Source organism: Pinus tabuliformis, chromosome 6, assembly GCF_031772625.1.
Source record: "Pinus tabuliformis cultivar Carrire ecotype Pingquan chromosome 6, CPIR1, whole genome shotgun sequence".
NCBI classification, from domain to species: Eukaryota; Viridiplantae; Streptophyta; class Pinopsida; order Pinales; family Pinaceae; genus Pinus; species Pinus tabuliformis.
The window spans coordinates 1,476,150,853-1,476,171,933 of NC_142292.1; the positions used below are offsets into that span (position 1 = coordinate 1,476,150,853).

General features: G+C 42.2%; 1 protein-coding gene across 2 annotated transcripts in view; it reads left to right on the top strand.

The window, feature by feature from the left end:
• LOC149264209 (vesicle-fusing ATPase-like) overlaps positions 1-21,081 on the top strand; it is a 320,022-nt gene that overhangs the window by 68,883 nt on the left and 230,058 nt on the right. The window lies entirely within an intron of this gene.

Consider the following 21,081-nt stretch of genomic DNA (forward strand, 5'->3'; position numbering starts at 1 on the left):
AGTTTGCCCTTCCCCCTCTAGTTCTCCACGTACTTGCATAAATAGTAAGTATTTTCCAGGCGGTCATCGCCTTCTTCCACCGTTCTTAACAAATCAAATTTGGGAGTCATCATGTTACGTGTTGGAAGGAGAGATACACATATGATATAATCTTAGTGTTAAAATTGGCAACTAGGGCCAAACTCCATGTGGGTCATCTTATTTATGGCAGCTGATATTTTTCTTGGATCCCTCTCATCGAGAAGTGTAGGATTGATCTAAAGATCATCTGATTCCGATAAGTATTCATGGAGTTATGAATTTATTTGTGTTATAAGACAATTCGTCAAGGTCGGCCAGCAACTAAATAACACCCACATGTGCTCAACGTTTTAGTATAAAAGGAGATGACTTGAGAGTCATTTTACACACACTTCACTCTTGATTTCTCTCCACTTGTTTTGGGTTTTAGTGGAAGAGAAATCTAGGAGGATGAAGCCCTAGTAGCAGTCAAAAGGAAAAGGCTCTACGCTGCCCTAATGGAGATTAGATCACAACCATGGAAGGGACCTCTACACTGCCCTAATGGAAGTCAAATCACAACTATGGTAGATACGCTAACCTAGAGGAGCCCTTACCTCTAACGCAGTCATTCTAATGCAGCTATGGAGGAAACCTCAACAAGATATATGTTGCCTTATACGTTGGGCTATGATGCCCTAGACGCAGGCCTATGATGCCCTAGACGCAGGCCTACGAAGCCCTAGATCAGCTTGCCAAGAATGCTGGTTGTTTGAGGGACCGAAAGCCTAAACAGGAGGGCTGTAAGTGGTGTAATGGACAACGAGTAGGGAGGATTTGTTTGGGAAGAAAATCCGCAGTCCTGGAAGCTTAGACAACCAAGTTTTAGGGTTGTAACAGTGGTTACAGTCAGCCCTAACCAGAGGGCCGAGATTATAGAGGAAGGTACAAAATTAAAGGACAAGGAGGACAACAGATTGTTGATAAGCAAGGTATGGTTGTTCTATTGTTTTGATGCTTTTGCTAGTGGATAGACAGTCCTAGTTTTAGGACAGATTTGAAGGACTTCTTGAAGGTCTGTTGGAGGGCAGCAGTAAGGTGTCTTTGCAGCCTTAGATCAGCTTGCCAAGAAGGATGTTGACAGCTGAGTAAAGGGACCCTCCTGTCGTGACTAGGCCGCAGCTAAGGCAACATTTGAAGGGCTGTCTTAAGGTCATTTCAGGTGACCGAATTATTGGAAGGAGGGCCGTGAAGCTTTGCTAGAGGGCCGAGGTAAGGTAAGTATGTTGGGTTGCTGTAGGTTACAATGGGTCAGCAACAAGCACGGTGCTGCCAACAATCATAGGAGCAGCAGTCACTGACAGTGGGGGCCTAACCACTCATGCTTGAGTGATATGGAGGAAATGATGGAGATAGAACGATGGGACTCCTTCTGATAAGAGTGAGATGGGTTCTACTGTTGGTATTGAGCATGAGCCTCCATGTGAAGATGTTGACAACAACCCAATTATACTTCCATGTTTGATGATTGGTGATTGGTGATTGTGAGCAACAAATTGAAGCAGGAAGTTAAGAAGAAGACATTCAGGGATACTTGTGGGACGAGACACCAATGATGAACTAGCATGAAGATCATGCAAAGGTGCATGGACTTGAGGAGGATGATATGCAAAGTGAGCATAATGAGCCATCTTTGAAGAAGGCTCAAGTTGGAGATGTAGTGGAGGTTGAGCATCCATCTTTGAGTCCACCCATCGATGAGGTACAAATAGATGTTAAGGTAGCCAGCAGGGCTGCAGTGCTTTTAGACAGTAGCCGCCAAGAGAAGATTGACCATTTTAGGACATATCTTATGGCATTAAAGCAGAGGATCCAAATAGTCGAAGGCACTATCCTGCAACAGAACAATAGAATTGAGGAGCTTAGAGTGGTGTGTGTCGAGTCAACAACCAAGTTGTTTAGCGTTAAGGGACCATGGAGGTTCCTAGCAAGGCAACAAGAAGAGTATAATTTGGAGATACAAAACAATCCTCTCCAAGAGTACGTAAATAGGGCTTGCAACACTGTTTCCGACCTTTTCCCTTTCGAGAGAAATGGGCAAGATTTTATGGATGGATTTTATTGGTTGATCAGGTGTAGTAGTATGAGTTACTCATGGACTCGTTCCATTTGTGGGAGTTCATACATTTGATTCTTCCCACAAAATAGATTGGAGGGAGATTATGAGTTGGTATCCTATTGATGGAGGGATACTTGAGAGAATGTGTTTCGCCAAGAGCACCACACAGCACAATAGGAGCCCTTAGGCGTGAGCGATGATGATTGGACATGGTGGCTTTGGGATCTAGGTGGATCCATTGATGGCAGATTGAGTCAGTGACTAGTTTGGGATCTAGGTAACAAGGGATCCATTCATGTTTCTTTAGCACAGGCATGATTTGACTCAATGGTTCATATGGTATCCTGTTATCAGTGTACAGATGCTTATGCTGTGGACATATAGAAATTGCTTGAGGGCAAGCAACATTTGGGTAGGAGGACTTGTAATGTCCCCATTTTCAGTTATCTCTATAGTACAACTAGGATGGATTTCCAGGGTAGGTGATGGCCAGGTCACATATGTCATCAGAAGTCCTAGAGGTGTTTTAAGGAGTTTTATGGGGCTTGACAACGTTTGCTTGGCATATTCCATCATCAGGGTCAATTCCGCACAACTTTTGGTTCAGTTGCATTCCAATAATTCTCGTAAAACGAGGTTACTATTGAGCCAAATTTAATTAATTTACGCGTAAGGTGGCATTCCGGGAGGAATATTTGATCGAACACCTTAGTGTAATAGCTTGTTAGAACTGGAACGAGAAGATATACAGTATGGGATTATGAGAAGTGACTTTTGTTGAAAATGTAGCAAGTAAAAATCTTTTGGTATGTGCTTTAGCCAGTGAAGACCTTTATTTGTCTCTCTTAGTATGAGTGCGAACTCATGAGTTAGACTTCAGTTAGGATGAGTTTATTTCTAGTTTATTGGAATAATCATCAAGTTTGCATGCATAGAGTTGGAGCTTCAGTTAAGTGGAGTCTTCATCAGTTTGACTACAAAACGATGTGGCACTTACAAGTTCAATTAGAGCGAGTTAGTCTTTAGTCTGGATTGAAGGGATAACCGGTTAATACTCCAAATGTTGATTGGAGAGAGAATAAGTTGGACTCTCAGTTAACTCATCAATCAGAACTCGAGTTTCTAAATTGAGTTAGGCCCCTTGCATGCTCGAATTGGGTCTATAAAGAGGAGGATGAAGGCATAGGAAATCATAAGTTTTGTTCACAAGGTTTGTGAGACAAGACAGTTCACAAGTTTGTGAGATCATCTTTGATTGTGGAGAGCACAGAGAGCTTGTGTCCTAAGAAATAGGAGATCACAAGTGCGCAAGGATTTAGGAGATTGATTGTGCGCAGTTTTGAGGAGCTTGTGTCCTAAGAAATAGGAGGCACAAGTGCACAAGGAAATCAGAGGACTTGTGCTAAGAAATAGGAGCTAGATTTGCACTAAGAAATAGGGGATTTGCGCAAGGAAATAGGGCTACCAAGTGTGCAAGGAAATAGGAGCTAGGATAAGGAATTGCAAGGGCAAGTCAAGTATTCAACAGGGGGAAAAATGCGAGCTAGAGGGAACAATTGCAAATGGATGGAGGGATGTTCTAGATCTGAACATCAATTGTTGATGGACCAAAACCTAGCTCGTATAAGGAAGAGATCCTGTCCCAAGGTTCCGATTTAAGTGCTTAGGTTGAGGTTGTTTGGTAGAGGGCCGAGACCCTATAAACCTCAGAGATGTGGTTGTGTAAGGGTTGTTAGGACTCAAGCAAGTTCACAGGAATGTTTGTAGGATAGGAAAACCTTAAGGGAGGTTGAGATTTGTCTCCAACATTAATAAGAGCAACGAACAAGGGACATAAGAGTTGGGCATGGTTAGAACAGTGAAGGATTGAAGAGCTGCTCAAAGGTTTGAGCAACAGATCTGAAGTAGCCCTAGAAGAGGGTAGATTCATGGAGCAGATAGAAATAAGGCCTAGATTAGGGCAGATTTGGTACCAAGCCCTAGATCTGAGGGCAAAGTATTTGTCAGTATAATGAAGCACAAGAACAATGTTTGAGGAGTCAAATCACTCTTAGGTTGTAGATGTGAAGAAGCCCTAGATGATGGCAGATTACAAGCCCTAGATCTGAGCAACTTATGGATCAAATTGCAAAAGGGCAATAAATATGAAGCCCTATATCAGTTAAGCATTGAATGAAGTTGGGCAAATTTGAAGCATGAGATGCAGTGCAGGAAGGAGTCCAAATTTGGCCCAGTGTATGGCAGTCCAAGTGCAGTAAGGAGGGTTGCTAGGTGAGTACTGCAATGCTTGAGATGGAATTCAAGCTTGCTAGGAGTGGCAATGTTATTGAGCTTAGGGACTGCAACCAAGAGAGCCAGATTGATAGCCCTAGTTCATTGTCAAAGAAGGATATTTGTAGTGAGAAGAAGGGAAACCCTCCATGCCCTAAGTTTGTCTTCATTGGGGCAACACATAAAAGCAATAGAGGGAAGAAGTCTCTAAGTGTTGAGGAGCAACAATGGGCAGTTTAGGAGTTGTTCACAAATGAAGTTGTAAACAACTCACAAAAGTCCCTATGAGTTGACTCTTTGATGGATTAATGAATAGCTAGAGGGCAGACAGTTGGTGAGTCGTGTTCAGTGGACACAAGGAACTTTCATCATTGATAGAGGCAGTTTTGGATGCTGCAGATTGGGAGAAGATGGACCAATAGATGTGTTCAGGACACGTGGATTGAAAGGGCTGTGTATGGCCACCATCAGTAAGTAGGTTAGGTGTTGTCTTGGTTAGGGTTGATTGTAGTCAGCGTGATTGACTCCACGCCCTATGAGGGCCATGAACCCTAGATTGTTGTATTATAGCTTGTTAATATAACAAAGAAGGGTTGAAAAAATTTAAAAATTGTCATGTGTGCTAGTTGATTCACTGATGTGTATTTTTCCGCTATGCAAAGTAGGACGATTGAGGCATTTGAGTGTGTTTGTGTCAGAGATTCTAAAACCAAACTCAGATTCTCATATGCCATGGAAGTTCAACAGGGTGAAGAGCCTTTATAGGTTACAGTTCGAGACAACCGCGACCTTGATTAGCAGCAAGGAGGGCCGTGAGCAGGGCCGAGACCTTGGGGAGCTATGGCACAGACGTACATGGAGCATTAAAAATATTCAAGGAGATAACCATAGGGTTGCCACAGTGCAACATAGACCAACATGATATGTGTAAGGGTTGCACACTTGGAAAGTATGCCAAGACGTCCTTTCCCATCAGTGAAAATTGAGCCAAGGGCATCTTGGACTTGGTTCATTTGGACATATGTGGTCCATTCTCTTCTCCATCCCTTGTGGGATACATGTATTGCATCACCTTCATTGATGACCATTCGAGGAAGATGTGGATCTTCTTCATAAAGAAGAAAGACGAAGTGTTCTCGAAGTTCCAGGAGTTCAAAGCATTGGTGGAGAACCATACAGGAAAGGTCAAAGTGTTGAGATCAGAGAATAGAGGGGAGTACATGTCCAGTGCCTTCAAGGATTTCTATGCCAAGGAGGGCGTAAGGAGAGAGCTCACCACACCTTATAACCCTCAATTGAATGGGGTGGTAGAGTGCAAAAACAAGAGTATTGTTGGAGTGGCCAGAGCCATGTTGTATGACCAGGGACTGCCATTATTCCTTTGGGCAAAGGCATGCAACACTGCAGTTTATTTGTAGAACAAGAGTCCACATAAGGTGCTTGGATGAGTTACACTAGAGGAATTCACTAGTAAGAAGTTGAATGTCTCACACTTCCAGATTTTTGGTAGTGTGGTTTACTGCCATGTGCCCTCAGAGAGTCGAAAGACATTGGAGCCAACAACAAAAAAAGGGATTTTTGTGGGCTATAGCGAGACATCCAAGGCGTACAAGGTGTACGTACCAACACAGTGGAAGGCAATTTTCAGGCATGATGTCAAGTTTGAGGAGGAACGAGCTCTTGTGAAGTCCTTAGAGCGTGAGCAGGTTGCAACACAGGTGGAGGAGCTGTTAGCTCCTAAGAAGGAGGCTTAACCAGCCCCTCAGACCACATCACAGATAGTTATTGAGCAACCCGTACAATAGTCATATGGGAAGGTTGCACAAGAGTAGGAGGAGAGAGAAGAACGAGTAGAGCCTGTTACCTCTCAAACTAGTAGCGGTCCTAGGAGGGAATCGTAAAGGGATAATCGCTTGGTCAAAGGGTAACAATGGAGAAATAGCCCACTGTCACTCTAGCCAAAGCTCCCTACTCTTTACGGACTTTCATCGATGGTACGAGACCCAGTATGATGAGGATCACAAAGATGAATAGATCACAGATAGGATGAAGGGTGATCCTAGAAGCCTATTCACAAGAGAGGCTAAAGATTGTGGCTTGCTTGTCTTGGAAGACAAGATGGAAGGCTCTCTAGGAAGGGCTTGGGGGAAAATTTCAAGGGTTAGGTTTTGAGTATGTTTCTTATAAAGGAGATTTGTAAGCCCTAGAATTCTTGTGTAAACTTGGGTTCCAGGTGATCTTTGAAGAATTAACCTTGATAGTGCATGGGACCACACATGACCAAGTGGACTCGAGGTTAGGTTAAGGGGATAGGATTTAACAACCAATGATACGCTTGACCTAGTTAGGGAGGGGAAAGGGATCAAGGAATGAATTTTCAATAAAAGGAAATGCAAGGATCCTAGTGAGGTTTCTAGCCTAAGGGAAACCAAGGGCAAGAATTGGTCTTTGAGCTAGGGCTTGCGATATCTCAAGATCCCACTGTCAGAATCTCATGAAATTTAGAGGGCTTCTTGAGGACACACCATTGCAGTTGTGGACCAAAAATCGAAGTATTTGGATGGCTAGATTGTGATATAGTCGATGCCCTAGCTGATCTAGAGGACTAGACCTAGAGAAGAGGAGAGGGGAGAGGGAAAAAGGTTTAAGGTTATCACCTTTGGGTGGACCAGTGCCTAATCCTTTGGGGAGATTGGAGTCAAGTAGAATTATAACTATGAACCTTTGAATTTTCTAGGTCAAGCAGGCCTCAAAGGCAACTTCGCTTAACACTAACGCAAAAACAAAAACATCTTCAAAGACTTTATACTTTGCTTTGCAAGATAGATGGCTTATCAAGATGAATTTCAGTAATGAAACATCCCTAGGAACATTCATTCATTATACATGGCCCATACATGAAGCATTCACTATCTAGAAACAAAATTTCCACAACTTTGCATAAGAGATGCAGCAAATAAGCCCTAGTATAGTGAAATCCCAACAACAATGTATGTGACAAAATTAGAAAGAAAGAATAGCATTAAAATGTACTTACATGTATAAGAATATATCCAACCATCCAAAAACTTGCCATCAAGAAGCTCCAAGACATATGAAAATTATCCAAACATCAAAATTCATTCCATGCTCCAAAAATTCGTCCTCCAAGAAGGATAGCGAAAATCTCTAAAGAGATACTAGTTCCAAATCCAAGTGATGATGCTAAAATGAATCCTCATCACTTCTATTTATACACTTCTAATGAGTTTGATTTAGCCCCTAAAAAAAATAATATGCAAAACAACTATATAAGAATTTATATTGAGTCGAATTTTCCTATGCTACAAAGTGATACCAATAGCTAAAGTTATCATCAACTTTAGTTATCATCAACCGTGTATGTTCAACCAATAACAAAACCATAGATTATCATATTTAGGCTTTGTAGCATAGGAAAATTGAGTCTGATACCATAGATAAAGTTGATGATATCTATTGAGTCGAATTTGACTCAATACTATACCTTTATACATTAGCCCCTGAAATAAAATAATGTGCAAAACAACTAAGTTTTGGTGACAAGCCCACCAAACTAGCTCATAAACAAAAGGATAAGCCTCTCAAGAGGTCAAATGATCAATAATATATGTCGTTGGGCTTCTAAGAAGCCTGATGAAGTCCATAATTGCCACAATGATAAATAGGACTCCCAAAAGTAGTGGAAAAGGGGTTGGCCCCTTGTTCTCCAAATAATAAACTTGTGGTTCTCCCAATGGGTGTGAGGGCACATAAGTAACCTCATGGGTCTCCAAGTAGGTCGAAGATGCTTGTAAACCATTTGTAAGGGCTTAGATGATGGTGTAAGTGATGCCACATCATCATACAAGTCTTGGGTCATCTACCAAGTGCATGGTACAACTGTGGGGCCGATTGGGCATGGTGAACCAAGTGCATCTTCCTTGTCCAATAGGTGAATCTCGAGTAATCTTTGAACATCTCTAGGGATCCATAGAGTGTTGTCTACTGCTGTGGAGGCCGATGGCTCTCAACACACACCCTACATGTGCCAATGTAGCCCTTTGGAGGGTTAGGACCCCGTATAGGGAGACCAAACCCAAAATGAAGATCAGCTGCAATACCGCATAAGATCTAATGCGGCCCCTAGCCTTCCAGTACAACATGTCATCAAAGGAAATCGAGTTAAAGAGCTTACAAAACATGGACAACAAGGGGGCACTTCATAATGGCATGCCCTTCCATAGTGGGCTTTGGCATGTGCTAATGTCTCCAAGCTCCAAATGGGGTTAACCGTTAACCAAGTATCATATTAGGTGGTTTCTACCTTTAAATGGGATAGTATGTCCAAAGTACATCCTTCAAAGGGTGGTGGCATGTGATAAAGAGATTAATGGAATAGGGAATGAAAAGGGGTAGCCCTGGGCCACATGCTGAGATACAAGGATAGCTAATAAAAGGGAATCACACACTTGGGTATATAATGTATAGGAGGGAGCAGTCATGGTGTATGAGGTGCCCCGACCTTGATTTTTCCACCCTTCTTTATATACCTTTTACCTTTTATGATTTTTCTTTGATTAATTGCTCGGGGCTCAAGGGATAAGAGCATGATGTATAAGGTATAGCAGTGGATATCCCCTTTAAGGTTGGGAGATTCATCGCCCACCAGGGATTAGGACAATCATGGGTTCCTGAATGATAAAGGAAGCTCATCGACGACCTATAGGAACCAGGGTGATGGCCATGAAAATGGGGTAGAGCTCATGCATTGGCTTTTGCCCACGTGCTAAATGTGTTTGTCCCGACCATCTTTTGCATTTTGTGGTACATTTTCCTGTTGAATGTGGCCAATTATGGTTTTACTTTTCTTTTCAGCTGCATCTACCTCTAGTGCATCATTCCAAGCTTGACCCAAGGTGTGGGTAAGGGGAGGGGGAAGGCTAACCCTATGTGGACCGAGTGGAGGGATGTAGACCTAGATGGGAGAGATGATGAATGGGGTTATAATGAGTGGAAGGGGGGTGATATATGTGGATGAGTGAGCAGGACCATGCAACCAAAATCAGGGTTTCCCATGTAGTACCATCTCTAAAGCCCAAAGACCAGTAAAAGAGATCCCACAAAACTAGGTTCCAAGGTTTACATCCAAAAGAGGTCTAGGGGACAAGAGCACAAACCTAGCCCACTCTTTCTGCCGAATCCCCTCATTAATCCATGCCCAAAAGTATCCATTAAAGCAAACTACAATACTCAATTACCAAATGACAAGGCATACCTTTAGGTTCGGGAGGCCCACCTTCAAACATACGATCATGACAGATGGGTGAGGGACCACATGGATGGCTCAGGTGGCAGAGAAATGGCACAACGAGCTAGTTGGTGGCTACAAGGGGTTGGTGGCTGTTTGCTGAGGACCATCTCGGGAAAAAAAATTCTTCTAGGGATATCACCCACAAAATGGTGGGTAACAAAACCCACTCTAGGAGTGACACCTTGCACAGCTAGGAGAAAGACAAGGTGGGTTGATTAGTTAATTTAGGAAGCTTAGGACAGGGTAAGGGCACTTAGCTCTACATTTAGACAGAGCAAACAATCTCAGAGAGTATTAAGGTTTTATGGCCTTGATGACTGAGGCCATAGACACAAAGCCTTCTAGCTAATAGGAGGTAGCCTCTCGGCAAGTTTGGCGTGATGCTATGGTGGAAGAGTACTCTTACATCATGCAAAACGATGTTTTGGAGATCGTGCGAAGGCTGAAGGGTAGATCTGTGATTGGATCCAGGTGGGTCTACAAGATTAAGCAGGCAGCTGATGGGAACATGGAGAAGTACAAGGACAGATTCATAGCCAAAGGGTTTTCTGAGGTAGAGGGCATTGACTATGATGAGACTTTTGCACCGTGGTCCGCTATTCATCCATTAGGACCATTATAACACTTGCAACTCAGATGGGATGGAAGATCCACTAGATGGACATGAACACTGACTTCCTCAATGGTGTTGTTGAGGAAGAGATTTACATAGAGCAACCAAAAGGGGTTCGAGGGACATAATAGGGGGACACATGTGTGCATGCTTAAGAGAGCTCTTTATGGGCTCAAGCATGCCCCATAAGCGTGGTATTCACGCATTGACAACTATCTTCTAGGATTGGGCTTCACCAAGAGTGAAGATAACCCTAACCTATACTGCTTTATGGTTGGGGGGTAACCTCTCATTCTTGTGTTTTACGTAGGCGATGTCATACTTACAGGGGACAAGAAGCTCATTAGTGACTACAAGAAGGATCTTGTAGTAGAGTTTGACATGAAAGATATAGAGCTCATGCACTATTTGCTTGGGTTGGAGGTTTGGAAGGTAGATGGACAAATTTTCTTGGGACATAGCAAGTATGCTCTGGAGATTCTTAAGAGTTTCCACATGCAGGATTACAGAACCATGGGCATGCCTCTAGTGACAAACTGGGGGAAGATAGATGCTAGCAGAGCAGAGAGAGTGGATGCCACTCTTTACATGAAGCTTATCAGGTTGTTGATGTATTTGGTAAACACACAACCTGACATTTGCTATGTAATAAATGAGTTGAGTCAATTCATGGTAGAGCCTACTAGAGTACACTAGGTTGTTGCTAAACATATTCTCAGATACCTCAAGGGCTTAATGGATTATGGGTTGATGTACAGATAGGTTGATGGAGTGAAGCTGGAAGGCTTCATAGATGTAGATTGGGCAGGGGGGTTCCATAGACAAAAATAATACTTCAGGTTGTGCCTTCAGTGTTAGGTCAACAACTGTTTCTTGGTTTAACAAGAACCAAAGATCAGTGGCACTGAGCTCAGCAGAGGCTGAATGCATGTACGCTAGCTTGGTAGCTTGTGAGACTGTTTGGTTGAGGAAGCTGCTTGTTGGGCTCTTCAGTCAGAGTTTCGAGCCTACAATCATCCATTATGATAATCAGCGCTGCATCAAGCTCTCTAATAATCCAGTGTTTCATGACCGCTCCAAGCACATCAAAATCATGTATCATCATATTAGGGACCGTATTCAGAGGAACAAGATCAAAGTTAAGTACATTCCTACAACAAAGCAGACAACAAATATATTGACTAAGGCTTTGCCTAGAGGCAACTTTGTCTATTTTAAGGACAAACTGGGTGTTGTTCAGAGCACCTTCCTTTGTATGAGCGAGTGTTAAATGAAGTTAGAGGAGGAAGGGTTCTGCCATATTTAGCAGGTGTACTAATTTGGTTGAGGGACCCACAAGTGGGGCCAAGGCGTAGTTTACCTTTTCAAATTTATTTTTGACTTAGGAAAATTTAAATTTTCCTATAGTAAAAAATTAGATCGATCTCAGTCGTCCAAGGAAATCTAATCTTAACGATTCATGGTAGTGGTGGGCCCAAGTCGAATTCTAAGTGGGAAAAAGGGCACAAAACTTGGTCATTATGCACAAGATATCATGGTGTTCAACTCAGTGAGAGAGAGAAGGGTTCAACTCAATGCTACGGTTTCAGATCAACGTGAAAGAGGTAGAGAAAGGGGATCGATTAAGTCATTTCCATCCATTCACATACTTCTCTAGGGGCCGAGATAATTGCGCAAAGGATCCTGTACAGGGAGTGCGAGTTTGTACCTGTGCACAGAAAAGAGGCAGAGCATGTTTGTAGTGCACAAACAACTGAGTAGAGGGCTTGCAGAGAGAGAAAGGGAAGTTTTCCCTCTTGAATGTAATCTTTTCCTTAAGTAGATTTTGTTGAGTTGAACAATAAAACACAAAGATTGCAAGTTTTCCCCAGATTGAGGTTTCTTGGGTAAATTTATTGTGTACTGTTTTTATGGTGTGCTTGGCTTCATCTATTCCTTTTGTTTTCCGGTGCATGTAGGTTAGAAAACTCAGCATATTTGTGGGTTAAAAGTTAAAGTTCCGATTTTCATTCTTTGCTTGGTTAAAATTGACAGATTAGTTAGTTAGATTTTAGAAAACTAACAAAATATGTGATGCTGTAAGAACCAATGTTTTAAAACTCCGACTCCAACTCCGACTCGGCTAAGGGTTGACTCCGACTCCGACTCCAACTCGGTATCGACTCGGCCGGCTCGATTTCAATGACTCGGTCCTTGTAAAAAATACATTAAATATTTATTTTTTATAAAAACACATAATTTTAAAGATTTTCATTCATGTTTCCAAACACACAGCATTAGAATATAGATAGAAGACAACATATGATCAAAGTAGGCTCATGAATATATCCATTATATCAAAATGGCACCCAGTACATTGTCCAATACATACACGATGATGATATAGAGATCAAAACAAAAACACATAACCAAGGAGGCTATAAATGGCCTCTACAACAAAACTCTGTGACCAGTACTACTGGCTACTGCTAGAGTTGCCAACATCATCTGGCTTAGTGTTACTTGGGAGCAGGAGAGAAAGTGGGGAGCGAGAGCGCAAACGAGAGCGGGAGTGACATTTTGAGAAGCTCTTGGTTTGGGAGCGAATCCCAGAGGAGTTCGACAACCAATGTCACTAAAATCAAGGTACATAGAGGGATTGGTGCTCTTGATTAAATACGAGTTCTAGAATCCATACCCTAATACATGACAAAATTCAATGGAAACATTGCAATCCTCCAATCCTGAAACCCTGAAAAATTGATAAGTCTGCTGGATTTTGAATGAAATCTAAAATTCTACTTTCTCCATATGAAATCCAATGAGGCCGAAACCACTCTCAAACATCCTGAGTCATTTCATGGTAATGTTAAAAATTTAAGTAAAAGGATGAAAATGAAGATTAAGGAGAATGTCACTTTTACTTTAAGAATTTAACATTACCATGAAAATTTATAACTGCTTGGAGTCCAAACCAACCAAAAAACAATTTAAAAATCCATTAAAATTTTATTAAATCGCAGTTTGACGTGATGTTGGGCGTTTTTTTGTGACTCGTCCGAGTCATAACGGAAACGGTCGAGTTGGCCGAGTCAGCCATGACTCGGCCGAGTCATTCAATGACTCGGCGAGTCAGCGAATGACTCGGTCGAGTCATGGCTGACTTGGCCAGTTGAACCGTTCCAAAGGTCGGGTCATAGAAAAAGGTATTGGCTCGGATCAACCCGGCCGTTTCGGTTTCAAAACGGCCGTTTCTTAAAACAATGGGAAGAACCTTGGATTGAATAGCAATAAAATTGCGTAGTAGGGAAAAACTTGAGTATTTAGTTTGGGTAGAATCTAACCAGTTTGGGAGATATTAAAATAATTAATATTTTTAATCAAGTTCGTAAGTCTAAACTTTGGAAAAATAAAATATTAATGTGAATTAATATAAAACTGAGTTAGAATGGTCCAAAAGTCATGGATCAAGCCAAATCTAATCTTAGTCGTTGATTAGAGATTTAATCTCGGCCGTTGATGAACCAACGAGAAAAGTATAAGAGGAGGCTTGAGGGTCAGTTGGAGAACACACTAAGAGAGATCAAGACCTCGATTTTCTGGGGCAGGGTTTGCTGAGGAAATTGAGTGAGTGATCAGAGTTGCAGCTGAGGGGCTGTGAATACATAGCAGAGAGGCAGAGTTAGTATCGATAGAATCAATGCAGAAGCCGGGAGAGGGTTGATGCAGAGATAGCTAGAGGCCACAGAGAGGCAGCTAGAGGTCACGCAGAGGTAGCCAGAGGCTACGTAGAGGCAGCCAGAGGCCACGCAGAGGCAGCCAGGAGCTGCGTAGAGCCTGAGGAGGTCCAGCGTGTGAGACACAGAGGTTCCAGAGGCTGACGCAGAGCCCCGAGAGGTAGACATTGGGCCAGATAAGCTGACGCTGGGCTGACGTTGGGCCAGAGAGGTTGACGCAGACCCTAGAGGTAGCGCTGGGAGATTTCGTGGGACATATTGGAGTTGGAGAGCTGGATAGGGTGATGTAGAGTAGTAGAACGCTGTATTGTTGCTGTGGGATCGTTCATATGGTGATTTAGCCGGAATATCTGTCTCCGATTGAGAGGTACTACTGCCGAGGGCATTCTCTGTTGGGTGAGCCATTTCTGGCACCCTGGTTGTATTCTGAAACTGTATAATAATCAAACCCTCTGAATCGATGCATCGGTTTTCCTGCATTGGGTTTTTCCAGGGACATTCGTCCAAAAACAACGGTGTCACTTGTGTGCTTGTTTCTTTCAGTTTATGATCTATATGTGTTGATACTGTACTTGTATTTATTTTAAGTATTTACATGGTAAGTAACTTGTTAAGTAACTGAACAAGTAGGAAGAAATAAATTAGATAGTATAGGAAGAATTTCTAACGGATAGACTTAGAAATTCCAACATGGTATTAGAGCGTGGTTGCAGATCACAGGATAATTGAAGGCATCAGCCGAGTAGAGCAACAGCAGCGGAAACAACTGTCCCGAGTGATAAAAGCTGTTCAACAGAAAGCAGCAAGAAAGGGGTGACGCAGAGAGCTTGCGTCATCAATTCGAGCCAGGAGGAGGATCAGCGCTGAGGTAGAGAGGAGCAGACCTGACCTACGCAGTGCCTAGTCATCTTTCTTAGCTAGGAAGGATTGACACTTTGCCCAGGAGGTGCAGATTGTGCCAGTGACGGGATCGCGCAGAGCCTAGAGGCTCTAACCTTCATACTGTTGGGGCATAGGAGGTTGTGGGTAAGTTGCGGAACGAAGCTGGTGGGGTACTGTGGTCAGAACAGTACCTAACAGGGTAAGACCAAGGAAGAGGGAGTTGCTACCGAGGATAGGCAGAGAGATTTCCAGGGTGGAAATTGAGGCTCAGAGGGAGTCAAACCGAGAACTTCCAGACGGGAAGTAGAGAGACTTGAAAGAGTCGAAAAAGGAGCAACGAAATGGCAGTGAATGGGCTAAGAGATCAAGATATACTGGACGAAGCTTCAAACTTTGTAGTCTGGAAGGCTAGGATCTTGTCCATTCTAGATAGGTATCCCATCAAACACTTCGCCTTGAAGACGATAGAGATCCCAGTTGAACCAGCTGAAAATGACAAGTACGAGGAGGTAATGGTCAGGGCAAAGTGCATCATCCTTGATGGTGTCAAGGATCATGTGGTGCCACATATTGCCGAGAAGGAAACGACAAATGAGATGTGGGAAGCCTTGAAGAAATTGTACCAGCATACTTCCGTGCAGAGGAGGATGTTACTTGAAAATCAGCTGCGGTCATATCAGATGCAGAAGGGAGAGCAGATAGATGTCTTCCTCGGTGGATTGAAGGAGATCTGTGATCAGCTAACTTCCATAGGGGCCACACCGGATCAGGAACTGATGGTGAGGACCGCATTGAACGCAGTCTCAGAGGATTGGGAGGTATTTGTCCAAAGCATACTGGGCAGGACGAGCCTTCCAGATTGGGAGGAACTGTGGGCGACTCTTCGTCAAGAAGAGATCAGATAGGTGTCCAAGGTGGGGAGTAGCGGAAAAGGGGTCAGAATCAAGGAGGAAGAAGAAGATGCGACTCTCGCATTTGCAGGAAAGCAGGAGAAAAGAAAGAAGGAGCTCTCCAAGGTCAAGTGCTTCCATTGTGGGGAACTGGGTCACTATGCGAACCAGTGTCCTAGGAAGAAGAGCAAGGGAGAGGCTTTTGAGACCAAGGCTGCGCCGGCTAAGGCGGAGAAGGAAGTGGAGATTGATGACGACTGTGCCATGAATGCTCATGCACCTCGAAAGAAGAGGTGGGGAGACATCAAGCTATAGTTAGATGGACTACAGGGAATGAGGGGAAGGATCCTCGAGGTACCCAACCTCTTGGATTATACTTGGCTATGGGAGCCCTGAAGAGAAGTAGCAGGACTGGCAGATGTTGGTAGAGACGTATGCGGATGGAGTAACAGAGAGTGCTACAGTGGAGGAGTCCCAAGACAGCGTGAGGCAGCAATGCGAGATGCATGGAGTTGTTGCAGCAGCGCAGAGGTCAAAGAGGGAGCACTTGTCAGCGACAGAGGGAGCTTCTGAGTCGGGAATGTCTCTAGCCTGACATATATGTTAGAGTTGGAAGGATCAGTTACTTACTTCTCAGTAACTGAGTTGCAGTGCAACAGTTAGCAGTCGCAGTGCTATAGGAAGCACGATGCAGCATGATGAGAGGGGATGCAGTGCAGATGCAACAGTGGCAGTGGCAGGGCCATGGGCAGCAATACGGATGCATAGGGAGTTGCCATACGGATGGAACAATGGCAGTGGAAGGGCCATGGGTAGCAGTACATGATGCAACAGTGCAGAGGATGCTGGGCAGGGAGGCCTAGCATCAACACAGAGATCGATGCTGGATGATCAGGGTGATACTCAGTGAGGAGCATTATTAGGGCACAATCCTTGCTAAGAGGGAGTGTTGATTTAGGGTAGCATCGGATGTGCTCTAGCCACGAAAATTGGTGGAGAGGCTATAGCAAATGAGATCTCCAAGACCCAAAAATGATTTGGGCAGAATCTAACTAGTTTGGGAGATATTAAAATAATTAATATTTTTAATGGAGTTCCTAAGTCTAAACTTAGGAAAAATAAAATATTAATGTGAATTAATATAAATTTGAGTTAGAATGGTCCAAAAGTCATGAATCAAGCGAAATTTAATTTTAGCCGTTGATGAACCAACGAGAAAAGTATAAGAGGAGGCTTGAAGGTCAGTTGGAGAACACACTAAGAGAGATCAAGAACTCGATTTTCTGGGGTAGGTTTTGCTGAGGAAATTGAGTGAGTGATCAAAGTTGCAGCTGAGGGGCAGTGAATACATAGCAGAGAGGCAGAGTTAGTACTGGGAGCATCAGCGCAGAAGCCAGGAGAGGGTTGACACAGAGCCAACTAGAGGCAGCCAGAGGCCACGCAAAGGCTGCCAGGAGCTGCACAGAGCCTGAGGAGGGTCAGCGTGTGAGACACAGAGGCTGACGCTGGGCCAGATAGGTTGATGTTGGGCCAGAGAGGCTGACGCAGACCCTAGAGGCAGCGCTGGGAGATTTCGTGGGACAAATTAGAGCTGGAGAGCTAGATAGGGTGACATAGTCCCTATCAGGGTGATGCAGAGCAGTAGAAAGCTGTATTGTTGCTGTGGGATCGTTCATCCGGTGATTTAACCGGAATATCTGTCTCCGATTGAGAGGTACTATTGTCAAGGGCATTCTCTGTTGGGTGAGCCATTTCTGGCACCTTGGTTGTATTCTGAAACTGCATAATAATAAAATCCTCTGAATAACTGCATCGATTTTCCCACATTGGGTTTTCCGGGGACATTAGTCCAAAAACAATGGTGTCACTTGTGTGCTTGTTTCTTTCAGTTTATGATCTGTATGTGTTGATACTGTACTTGTATTTATTTTCAGTATTTACATGGTAAATAACTTGTTAAGTAACTGAACAAGTAGGAAGAAATAAATCAGATAGTATAGGAAGAATTTCTAACAGATAGACTTATAAATTCCAACAACTGGTTGAAGAAGCAATTCAGGAATCAACTCTTTGCAAGAGATGTAGGATTTATTGGTGACAATGAGTCTCTTGAATGCTGTTATGAATATAATTTATATAAAATTAATAAAATTAATGTAAACAATAATAATCATAATAAGGTAAACTAAATATTCATTAGTAATGAAAAGGCATGTCTTAAAAGACATGACCATTCGTGAAGAGGCACTTGCCTAGGTATATAAGCAAGCCTCATTTGTAACATTCACATCATCTCATCAATTCTTTTATACACTATTCAATATACAGTTACTTGTCCTACAATAGGTGTCTTTGTCTTCGAAGTATTTTGAAAATTATTGCTGCGAATACGAACTTTGTTCGTTACAGTGGTATCATAACTGTTTGATCCTCTGGCTGCTCAACAGCTGCATAGATCCAGTCTGATCAGACCTTTGGCTATCAACTTTTACATTGGTATTAGAGCATTCCTCTGAGTATATGAACCTTGTTCGTTACAGTGGTATCATAACTGTTCGATCCTCTAGCCGCTCAACCGCTGCATAGAGCCAGTCTGATCCGACCTTTGGCTATCAACCTTGTGTCAACTTTGTTGTCGTGAAAATGAAAGCATTTCGCTATAGAAATTTTTGGATTTTCTCCATTTGCTGATTTTGTTAGAGGCCCTTCGCCATTTTTAAAGAATAAAAAAGAAAAAAGAAAAGAAATTATAAAAAAAGAGCCAAAGGAAAAATATTAAAAAAAGATGAAAAAAAATCATTTAAAAAAAATCTGAAAAAAAAGAAAAAGATTTATATTAAAAAAATAAAAATATATATATATCATTAAGAAAACAAGTTATAAAAATTATATAAATAAAAAAATAGAAAAAAAGCAATTTATTTATTTTATTTTATATATATATATATAAAATGAAAACAAAAAAAAAACAAAAAATTCAAAAAATAAAAAAATAGGAAACTACAAACCAGTGTTGTGAAAAGCGCGATTTTCAAAAAAACGCGCCTTTTTCCTAATGCCGATTTAATCGCGCTTTTTATACCAGAAAAGTGGCTATATTTTTTTTTGCCGATTTTTTTCCGAAAAAAGCACGCTTTTTTTGGAAAAAAACTCAGGGTATCGGGGCAGCGCGTGTTATAATGAGATTTTGGGCTTTTTTTTGATCATTTGGACACTGGACGCGCGCAGAAGGAGGAGGAAGTCTTGGAGAGAGCAGCTAGAGGGTTTGTGACCAAATCTAAGTGCTTATAGGACAAATTCAAGAGGAGACCACCAATTTCTCCATAGAAACGGTATGTGGATTAATTTTTTTTTGTTTTCCTTGTTTAAAAACATTGTTTCTCATTGTTTTTGGTTGGGAAACTTCATATGGGCACCATTTTCCTTTTGTTTTCATTGTTTTTAAAGAATTTTCTGTATTTTTTCATTGATTTGGGATGGGTAACTTGGTATGATTATGGGAACCAATATTTTTATTTTTATTTATTTTTTTTTTTTTATTTCATTTTTTTTAAACATTGTTTATGTTTTTTCATTATTTTTGGCATTTGCCATTTGGTTGGGTAATTTGGGTTTGGAACTTTGGATTCTGGAAATTTGTAACTTGTAATTTTGTAAATGCTAAATTGTAATCCTAAATTCCTATTTCCTAATCCTTATTTTCCCATAGGTTTGCAAATTCAAAGTTCAAAAACAAACATGCCAAGGAAATTGGATCCTTTCTGGGAATATGGTGAACCTAAAGCTCCAAATGATAGACAAAACTTGAATTGCAAGTTGTGTGGAAAGGAGATACGCTGGGGGGTGTACAGGTTGAAGTTTCACCTTGCACAAATCCCTGGACATGATGTGGGGCCCTGTATAAATACAAATCCTGAACTTATCCAAAGAGCCATGAGAGCATTGAGAGAATTAGAGCACACTAGAGAGGCCAAAGAAGAACTCAAAAGGCAACTAAAAAGGTCAGCTGAAGGAAGTGGGCCAAGTGGCACTGGTTCTACTGCAGCATCAGTCAATCCGGTAGCTGCATCATCATTTTTGTTCCTCGAACCACACCTGGTTCACAACCATCTATCGGTTCAATGCTAAAAAGAACTGAAAAAGAACAAGCTGACAGGTTGATGGCAAAATTTCTCTTCTGGAGTGATATTCCTTTCAGCATGGTAAGGAATAATCCATTTTTCCAACCTACTGTTGATGCTATTGCCAGTGTTGGCCCGGGGTACAAAATCCCTTCTTATCATGATTTCAGAGGCCGGATTCTTCAAAATGAAAAGCGTGACTGCACCCAAAGATTGGAGGATTTTAGGGCATCATGTGCACAAATAGGATGCATTGTTATGTCAGATGGTTGGACTGACCAAAAGGGGAGAACCCTTATAAAATTCTTGGTTAGTTGTCCCAAGGGGACTATGTTTATCAAATCTGTTGATGCATCTCATCAAATCAAAGATGCAAGAACTTTATGTGATTTGCTGGATGTGTTTATTTTGGAGGTGGGTGAACAACATGTTGTCCAAGTCATAACGGACAATGCTGCAAATTATGTTGTTGCTGGTAGAATGCTTATGGACAGGTATCCTACTTTATTTTGGACACCTTGTGCTGCCCATTGTATTGATTTGATGTTAGAGGACATAGGGAAAATTCCCTTTGTCAAAGATATTGTTGACTCATCAAAAAGCATCACAAAATTTATATATAATCATACATCTGTGCTTAGCTTGATGAGAAGATTCACCAACAACAAAGAGTTGGTGCGCCCCGCCATTACACGGTTTGCCACGAGTTTCATATCTCTTCAATCCCTCTTGAATTCTATGTGGGATGTGAAGAGAATGTTTCTTTCAGAGGAGTGGCGTGCTTTGTCAATGAGTCGCAAACCAGAAGCAGAGGCTGTATGCAGACTAGTTTCATACCAGGAAGACTTCTGGGCGGGAGTGCAGGAGGTGCGCACCGTTACTGAACCTTTGGTAAAGGTTCTTCGGTTGGTTGATGGTGAGAAGCCCGCAATGGGCTATTTGTATGAAGCCATGGATAGGGCCAAAGAAGCCATTCGAGCCTACTATGATGATAAGGGAGATGATGGGTTTCAGAAACAACTCCTTCTATGGGGAGTGATTGATGAGCGATGGAACAACACACTCCATCGTCCCATTCATGCTGCTGGGCTTTTCCTGAACCCTGCATTTTCTTATGCATGTGGGTTTGATTTTGATGCTAAGATCATGGATGGATTC